Genomic DNA, 8,285 nt, shown 5'->3' with positions numbered 1-8,285 from the left:
ATTGGTAATTTATGATGACTATTTCAAAGACGTCAATGTGCACATTAACTGTGATACACACCAGTGACATTCACAAGGCTCAAGATTTTCTCGCGATCATGTGTAATTTGTCTAGCCTGGTAATACCAAACTCTGCTACTTCGCTTTGCTTCATAGACAGAGTCTGGCATGGCATCATTGAAAAGTGTTTTCTTTATTGCGGGGAGGCGCTCGTTTGAAGTATAAAATCATTGGTTACCCGTAAGCCAATCACATAACGTCTGGTTATGCGCCAGATCAGCAGCATCGAACTGCCACTGTAAACACATTATAAATAATGCGAAAACGAAACCATCGAGAGAAATACCGGAGTGAACATGGCTGTCAACGACTTTTGTAGATTATGTGATGTAAATCTACGCATCCACGGCACAATCGGGGCCTCTAAACTATTATTTGACAGTAAAGAGAAACAGGAAAATATTTGTAGCCAACTGTCAAAGTTAGGATTAGTTCTGTCAAACACAGCTCTTTGTTCATTTCGAGTCTGTCGGAAATGCTGCAACTTAATTGCAAGATTACAGGATGACATGGCCAATATTTACTGGAAAAAAAGGAGACACTGACCTGTCAAAAGTGTGCCAGTTCGAGCTCGACAGATAAAAGAGACCTAGATATCACATATCGACATCACCTCCATTCAAAATGTTTATCAAACACTCTTCTTGTTCGTCCTTCAGTTTGGAAATGCCGGGAATATTCTCCACAACAGAGCGAATTTCATCCCTTGTCTCCATATCTGCGGTCGTTTTCGATTTCCCCAATCTCAAACTTGGCGCTTAGCGTCTACGTCACGGCTCTCAGCCCGCCCTCTGTTCGTTGATTGGCCGGCTGTTTTCAGGCCGGAGGAAAACTGAGAGACATGTCGATGTCTCAGACTAAGTACAGAAGCGAAATGAAATTGAGCGGAAGTACGAAGTCTGAGGTGGTCAGGCTATAATTTGTCCCCACCATTATTGAAACATCTTGTGGTACAGATGTACTTAATATAAAAGAAACATCTCCAGTTGACTAGCTGGATATTCCTTTTGTTCGTTTGTTAAACAAGAGGGCTATCTTTCCATCATGCTGTTCTGCACAGTTCACATGCACAGCTTGCTCAACACTGTTGCAGAGACTCTCAGTTTAGTGAAATCACAGAACAAACTGCACTCGAACGTGTCCCTGCTCGTGGTATACTATCACTGACGAACATCTGTGGTTTTAATGAGAGAGAGAAAACACGAGGGCGAAGTAGGACCCAGAACCTCTCACACACTTAACACAAGTTCTTCCAGTATCTCAGGACTAATAATATATTGTAGTTATGGATGAAACTATCACATTAAACATGACTTCTTAATTAAACTCTTGAACATTAAACTCTTGAAATTGAACATGAATGATACTTCTCTTATATAGTAGATATGCTCCAGATGGCCAGTCCACCACTGTAACTACCACAGCCGTCTAGGGGATTTATTTGTGTAGTTATCTGTCCTAATACAAAACAACTTTCCCTACATGATGCAAAATAGCGTGGGAGTCAGAAAAACACATAGATGGAGGAGTGTGTCATCTAACACACCTGCATTTGCCCAAAATCTCACTCTGGTCCGGCGGTGTGCATCGTGGATGTCCCGAGCTCTTGGTCCAGCACAAGCGTGGATACGGTTTGCATTTAAGCTTTGTTTTGTTAGGTATGCCGGGTGTATGCACTTAATAAAGACACCGAGAGCGAGCTCATACGTTTCAGGAACCTTTACTGGGAACATATGTGTCACCTTCCAAAAACAGTCCGTGTGTCACCCTGGAACTTTAGTTCCCTTTACAGAACACCTCCCCTCTTAAGTAAGAATCCCCCCCTCTAACTTCTGACAACAGCCCTTAAAAGCACTACTCACATATCGGGAAATTCTTGTCCAACAGAACCTTTCACAACAGAACATTTCTAGAATACTACTACTTTTTTTTTTTTTCTTACACTCCCCCCCCCCAGTCTCTCACAAATTCAGACGCTCTGGCGGCCGTGACACTCTTCCTGAGATTGTCACATACGGGGTGTTGGATGTCACTGTCTGTCTGTGATTGTCTGTGTCAGTGTTCTCATTTTGGTGTGTGCCCTGGTTGTCTGACTCTGTAGTTGTAACAGTCTTATCCAGCTGCACCTGAGGTTGTGGTTGGTGCACCATACGTAGGTGTGTTCGGTTTCTCCTGATCTGTCCTTCATCTGTGTGAATGATGTAAGACCTGGGTGTTGTAGCCTTCTGAACGACTGTCCCTTGTTTCTCCTCTCTTGGGAGCCACACATTTTGACCCGGCTGCAAAGGCAGCAGGGGGCGGGCTCTATGACGCAGGTTGTAGCGGAGTTGTTGTTTTTCTTTCGACCGCTTTTCCACCTTCTTGAACCCTCTGATGTTTGGCCAGCGGGGCAGCAGGGATGCTGGGAGCTGAGGTATGGTCGTGCGTAGCTGTCGGCCCATAAGGAGTTGTGCAGGGGAGTAACCACACCCCAGTGGTGTGGCTCGATACACCATCAAAGCTTTTAGTTTCTCACCACCTCCTTTCCACAGTCCTTTTATAGTTGCCACCGCACGCTCTGCCTCTCCATTCGCTTGTGGGTATCTTGGGCTGCTCGTGATGTGTGTAAACCCATACTCCATGGAAAAGTCTCTGAACACCCCACAGCTGTATTGTGGTCCATTATCAGACACAACTGTGTCCGGTATCCCGTGGCGGCTAAATGCTTCTTTCAGAGCTGCAATGACTGTGTTTGCTGAGGCAATATTGAGGTGGGCAACTTCAATGTAACGTGAGAAATAGTCCACTACAAGGAGATAAGTCTTCTTCTCCCAGAAGAACAAGTCGGTGCCCACTCTTTGCCAGGGTCTCTCCTGTACCGGGGTGGTCAGCAGAGGCTCCCTGTGCTCTGTCCTGTGCTGTGAGCATATGTTACAGTTCTCCACCAGCTGACTGATATGTGCTGACAGTCCTGGCCACCAGACAGACTGGTGTGCTCTCGCTCTGCACTTGACAATACCTTGATGGCCACTGTGGAGGTTGTTGAGGATATCCTGTCTCATGTCATGGGGAATGACAATTCTTTGGCCCCTGACAAGCAGCTCACCTGCTAACGTTAGTGTCGCTCTTTCAGGCCAGTATGTCCTCAGCTCTGGAGAAAGGGCATTTTTCTCCGGGCAGCCTATCTTACAGTATCTGATGAGTTTTGCACACACAGGGTCAGTTTTTTGTCGTTCTTGTATTACCTGCAGTTTTGTTTCAGTGGCGGGAAGGCTTTGGATGACAGCATCCACAAAAACTTTAACCACTGCCTCGTTATCCTTTTCCTCCTGTGTGAGTGTTTGTTCTACAGGGGCTCTTGATAATGTGTCTGCTGTTATTAACCGCTTGCCTGGCACATGCACAATGTCGAACGTGAACTTCATCAGTCTCAGCCTGAATCTCAGCACCCTGGGAGGGAGTTCATCTAGCGCCTTGGTACTCAGGAGTGGCACTAGAGGTTTATGGTCTGTCTCTAACCTGAACTTCAGTCCCATGAGGTAAGGCGTCAACCTTTCACATGCCCACGTCGCAGCCAAAGCCTCCTTTTCAATCTGTGCATAATGTTTTTCGGCCTCTGACAGGCCTCTGGAGATAAACATGATGGGCCTCCACGTTCCATCACTCTGTTGTTGGCTGAGCACGGCGCCCAGACCAAAGGATGAGGCGTCCGCCGACACACACGTCTCTGCGGTTGTTGAATACGAGGCCAGCACCCGTGGCGAGCTCAGTTCTATTTTAAGTCTTTGAAACGCCTCCCTCTGTGGCGCTCCCCAGAACCACTCATTCTTCCCACAGAGCAGGTCTTTAATTGGCCTGGTGTATGACGCCAGGTGGGGTAAAAACTTGCCCAGATAGTTCACCATCCCCATCACTCGCCTCACGTCTTCTACTCCCTTTGGTTCGGGCATCTCCATGATGGCTCTGACCTTATCTGGATCCGGCGTCACGCCACCTGCTGTAACACGATGACCCACAAACATGATGTTATCTTTTGTAAACTCACATTTTTCATTCAGCGTGAGTCCTTCCGCCCTCAGTCTCTTCAGCACCTGGTGCAGTCTCTCGTTGTGCTGCTGTATGTCCTCCCCATACACGACTATGTCGTCTGCATGACACACCACTCCATCGCACCCCTCCAACATCTGTGACATACGACGCTGGAAGTGCTCCGGGGCTGATGAGATCCCAAATGGTAGGCGATTAAATGCATATCGCCCAAATGGGGTGATGAATGTGGTGAGGAGCTGGCTCTCCTCCGACAACGGGATCTGCCAGAAACCGGAGGTTGCGTCCAACTTCGTGAACACTTTTGCCCCGGCCAGCATGGCTAGTGTGTGGTCTACTGCTGGGAGAATGTGTCTCTCTCTCCGCACCCACTGGTTCAAGTGCGTCAAGTCTACGCACAGCCGAATCTTTCCAGGCTGAGCTTTTGGTGCCACCACCATGCCTGCGCACCAGGGTGTGGGCCGGGTCACCTTTGTAATCACTCCCATGTCCTCCATACGCTTCAGCTCCGCCTGTACCTTCTCTCGCAGTGGTAGAGGCACGCGGCGTGGCGATGACAAAGTGTACGGAACAGCGCCTGGCTCCAGTTCTATTTTGTAGGGCTCCTTTAATTTTCCCAAGCCTGAAAACACTGTAGGGTACTGCGCCTTAAAATCCTCTTGCTGGGTTTGTACAGTGTGGACACGCCTTATTAGCTTGAGTACTTTTATAGCAGGAAGGCCCAGTAGCGCCTTAGTCAAATCTTTAACAACATAAATATCTTGTTCTGTTGTTACCTTTTCGTGACTCAGCTCCCCTTTAAAGCGTCCTTTTACTTCCAGTCTGTAGTTTCCTGGTCCATACAGCACTTTGAGTGGCGGTTGCAGTGTCCCATACTTTTTAATGGAGTAGCTGCTGCTTGGAATTGCTGTAACACTTGCTCCAGTATCCAGTTTGAAAACAGTTGCTTCTCCATTTAACTGCACTGTCTCTATCCACTCGTCCTCCCCCTCAGAGCCCACCTCTCCTAGGAAAGCAAAATCCTCCTCGTTTTTGTTCCCCATTTGTGCCTCTGAGATGTCATGGACCCCCCCAGTCAATCTGCTTTTTTTTTTGCAAAGTGTCCCTTTTTGTGACAACTCCTGCACTCTGCATCACGGGCGGGGCAGTCCTTCCACAGATGTTTCCTTGAAAATCCACACCTGCTACATCCAGATGTCTTTGACTCTGGTTTATCTTTCACATTGGCCGCTTTCCGCCATTTTGTGTGTTTTTGCTGTATTGTTTCAACCTGTCCGGACGCTTGCTCTGTCCCTCGTAACACTGGCTGCTGTTTTTTTACTGCTGCGCTCTGTCTCACTCTTGTCATGGCTTTAGCTAGTGTCAAATCAGCGTCCAACTGTAAACTTTCTGATAATTTAGCATCACTAATGCCAACCACAATTCGGTCCCTTATTAACTGTTCTCTCAATACCCCAAATTCACAGTGTTCGGCCAGCATGTGCACCGCTGTTATAAAAGACTCAACACTCTCACCGGGCTCTTGGTTTCGTCTGTTGAAGCGTGCTCTTTCGAAAATAACGTTCCGCTTGCTAACACAGTGCGCCGTGAAAGCCTCTGTAACCGCATCGTAGGACTTCTTTTGTTCGTCTGTGAGGGGTAACACTTTTAGGATATCTTCGGCATCGTCGCCGGCTGCATACATAAAGGCATTCACTTGAAACTCGGACGATTGTTTATCCAATCCTGCCGCTATTCTGTAGCGTTCGAATCGCTTAAACCATCTCGGCCATTCGTTAGCATTGGAGAAGTTGAACTTGCCTGGCGGCGCTAGCTGTGGAGCTAACTGTTGCGCCGTTGCTTCTCCGTCCATCTTCCTTCCTTTTTCGGGACGTTGCTTTGCTTCACAGGTTTAGTTCGTCTTTCTACTTTCCTTCTCCTCTCCGTTTTACTTCTGACACCATGTTTTGTTAGGTATGCCGGGTGTATGCACTTAATAAAGACACCGAGAGCGAGCTCATACGTTTCAGGAACCTTTACTGGGAACATATGTGTCACCTTCCAAAAACAGTCCGTGTGTCACCCTGGAACTTTAGTTCCCTTTACAGAACAAGCTTTCTTTTTCTTAGAAAACTAAAAGCTACACAGTGTGTAGGAATTTCTCCCATCTAGCGGTGAAATTGTATTATGCATTCAAGCGGATAGTGCTCTCTAGCGCCTCGCTTTTTCAAACGCGTGTTGCAACTACGGTAGCCGTTATGTGCCAAGAAGCGATGAACTATGAACAATAGCCCTTCATCACGTTTAACTATACGCTACATGTTCTACTGTTATGCTGCCTTGAATTACACAACCAAGCAATGAAAAAAGCTTGAAATGTAACATTACCACTCGAGAAGAAAGCAGGAAACTTCAGCGTCCCTTTCAGAGTCTTTCTCCTTCATTAGCTCTTTCCACCTGGGAAAAGCTATCCCGATATATACCCTTGTTTTTTTAATTCGCCGGTCACGTTTCCTTTTACATTAAATTTTGGGCTTTTTTGGCTACACAGATTCCTTCTCCTGTGGCTCGGCATGAGTATGATCTTGCATTATGAAGTATCGTGCAGTGCAGCCTTTCAAATCTGCCGGGACAGTGACCAGTGCCTCTCACTGATCGCCGTGTCCGTCTCAGTCACGTGACGCTTGCTCTGAGCGACATGGAAGCCTCCTTGGACTGGACTTACCCGTCCCATGTAAATAAAGTAAAATTGACTTGCGGGTAGTCCCCGGATAATGTTCTTTATGTAATTGTTATTCGAGCATTAAAACAATAGATTTTTTTTTTTTTTTTTTTTTAAATTATTATTTTTTATTTTATTTTTATTTTTATTTTTTTTTATTATCAACATGAAATACAATAATCAGAACAAATACCAGAGGAGAAAAGGAAGAGAAAAAAAAAAAAAACTAAAAAACTAAAATAAACTATATATATATACATACAACTGCAATAAAAATAATATTAAATAATATATAAAATCATATAATAAAAGGTTATACATTCAAATAGAGCATGTTAGGACAAGAAAACGCGACAATATTTAACGGGGGATTTTGAAGAGAGCACAACAGGACAATGTTTTCCTTGCTTTGGTCTTCTCTGAAACAGAAAGCGTTTGAAGGTACTGGTGAAAGTCGATGAGAAAAACTTTGAATAAAGGTTTTTGATTGGAAAATTTACATTTATGAATATAAAATTTTGCTAGGAGAAGTAATAAATTTATAAAGTAAAATTCTTTCTCAAAGTTTTTCTCCGTATTAAAGGAACACTTCACCTCTGGAAAGATGAATGTGTATTTAAAATGGGTCATTTATGAAGAAGAAATGTGAAATTATTTTTGAATTTGGAGCCTTCTAGACTGAGAAAAGCCAGAAAATGTATTTTTGGCTTATGGGGATGAAAGACAACAACTCCCAGAATGCACTTGCTTTGCTGCCCTAGTAGGCCACGCCTACCGGTAAGAGATCGCAGTAAACAACAAGGCTATGCTACTAGTGAGTCTCCGTGAGTCTGCCCAGTATTTTGATGTCGCCCAAAATGTCCAGGATTCGGCTTTTGCGTTCTTCAGTCGCCATTCCTCATGTTTACTGTGACGAGCAGGAACGAGACTGACGGCCGCGGAGAACGATGCGAGCCCGGTGGCGTGATTACTGATGAGTGGCGCCGGCGCCTGTGAGACGCACCGGTCTCGTATCTCTCACGGAGGAGCGGGAATTTTCCTAGCAATGTTAAAACGCACATCAAACGATCACTTGTTTAGCGTTCATGTAAACACTACATTCAGATTCACCAATCGGAATGAATTCAGTTAGATTGAAACAAAAGGTGTGCATGTAAACTAACGTTATGAATGCGACTGCAGAAAGCAAAAGCCGAATCCTGGACATTTTGGACGATCTCGACGGCCGGACATGTCCGGGAAAAAGAGGATGGTCACCGCTACTACTCAGCTTTCTCCACAGAATAAGAAACTTTTAGCTTAGCTTCCAAATAAAGAATGGCTGACACTATATGTACATTCTGTGAGTGAGATCCCTCTATGGGCGGGTTGAAAACATGCGGAACAGCGCCTTCTACTGGATAAATGATGAGCTAGTGTTTGTAGTCTTACCCTTATTCAAAGAAATTTGACTTCCTGCTTTTTATGACGCAAATTGACGATTTTTGCGTCATAAAAA

This window comes from Phoxinus phoxinus (assembly GCF_949152265.1).
Source record: "Phoxinus phoxinus genome assembly, chromosome: 4".
In the NCBI taxonomy this organism is placed as follows: Eukaryota; Metazoa; Chordata; class Actinopteri; order Cypriniformes; family Leuciscidae; genus Phoxinus; species Phoxinus phoxinus.
This window is presented reverse-complemented; position numbering follows the sequence as displayed.